General features: G+C 41.3%; 1 non-coding gene across 1 annotated transcript; it reads left to right on the forward strand.

Moving 5' to 3' along the window:
- The first annotated feature begins 328 nt into the window (after positions 1–328).
- Positions 329–435, forward strand: LOC127078073 (small nucleolar RNA R71). Its single transcript, XR_007787818.1, has one exon. It is a non-coding gene; the product is annotated as a small nucleolar RNA R71 (small nucleolar RNA).
- Positions 436–1,665: the final 1,230 nt, after the last annotated feature.

Below are 1,665 nucleotides of genomic sequence, written 5' to 3' on the forward strand. Positions count from 1 at the left end.
TTCCACATAACTCACAGTTTGGAGTTACAGCAGCCACGGTGGTTGCGGGTGGTATGGTCAAGTTGTCTAATTTCTGAACAAGGGCATCTACCTTTGCATGAACATGGTCAAGACTGCTGATTTCGTACATTCCACCCTTTGTTTGGGACTTTTCCACTGGAGTTCGTTCACCTCCCCATTGGCAATGGTTTTGGGCCATGTTTTCAATGAGTTGATAGGTTTGGTGTATGGCTTATCCATAAGTGCACCGCCCGCGGCAGCGTCTATTGTAAGTCTTGTGTTATACAGAAGCCCATTATAAAATGTGAGAATGATCACCCAGTCTTCGAGACCGTGATATGGACATATCCTCATCATGTCCTTGTATCTCTCCCACGCTTTGTAGAGAGATTCCACATCTTTTTGTCGAAATCCATTGATTTGAGCTCTCAGCATAGCAGTTTTGCTTGGCGGAAAGTATCGGGATAAGAAAACGTTCTTCAGTTCTTCCCATGTCGTAACGGAGTTGGATGGCAAGGATTGCAACCAAGCCCAAGCTCTGTCTCTTAGTGAGAAAGGAAAAAGGCGCAGTCTTATCGCATCTTGAGATACACCATTCACTTTTACAATATCGGCGTACTTCACAAACTTGGTCAGGTGTTTATTAGGATCGTCCGTAGGATTTCCAACAAATTGATGTTGTTGGACGGCTGATAATAGTGAGGGTTTCAGCTCGAAATCGTTTCGATTTATAGCGGGGGAAGCAATGCTGTTGTGAGGTTCTTGTTGAGACGGGGTAGCGTAGAATTTAAGGGGACGATTTTGTGGTCCTTCTTCAGCCATGTTTGGTTTTTCTTCTGATTTAGGAGGAAAGGAGATATTGGGAATACCGTACTTTTGTTGATATTCGTGTATTCGGCGTCTCACGTATAAGAAACGCTCTAATTCAGGGATTGGTGGTGCTAAGTTATCGCCTTGTGAGCGAGTACTTGGCATACAATCAGGGAAAGAAGGGAGAGAAGATTAGTTTTTGTTTTTACCTTAGTCTTTACCGTGCAACAAAAGAATCGCACTATTCGACTAAAACAGGTCCCCGGCAACGGCGCCAAAAACTTGATGCTTGATCTAGCTATATATAAAATATAGTCTATCGGGTACTTGACTGCAAGTGCACAGTCCAGTCGCTTTAGTTTTAAAAGATATCGATCCCATAGGGACCTATGGTCGAACTAGTGTTACTAACGTCACTATGTTTAGCTAAGGGAATTGATTAGTAGAAGTTCGGGGGCAATATAGTAAATCTAAGGGAATTTTGGTTTTAAGAAAAGAATTAATGGAAGGAATCAGTATGCAGCGCATTAAATGTCAGGGATTCGATAAGTCACCGGTGAATAGTTTAAATGCCAAATATCTCTCAGTAGAAAATATTTATTTAAAAAGCTTTATCTCACACTCTCGTGGTTGTTGATTCGGCCTATAGCTTTAAGTCAGAATGTACGCTCTCGCTGTCCCATTTGAAGTTAAAATTACTTTTTGAAAATAAATAAGTCTAATTGCTTTTAAAGTGCTCTCGCTGTATTTAAACTCAATGCTTAATTTTTACTATCCAACTCGAGCCTCACGCTCTCGCAATTGTTGGTTCTCACCTTAGTTAATTTCCCACTCTCGTGGAAAAACCGTATTAAA

The sequence above is a fragment of the Lathyrus oleraceus genome, chromosome 4, assembly GCF_024323335.1.
Source record: "Lathyrus oleraceus cultivar Zhongwan6 chromosome 4, CAAS_Psat_ZW6_1.0, whole genome shotgun sequence".
NCBI lineage: Eukaryota > Viridiplantae > Streptophyta > Magnoliopsida > Fabales > Fabaceae > Lathyrus > Lathyrus oleraceus.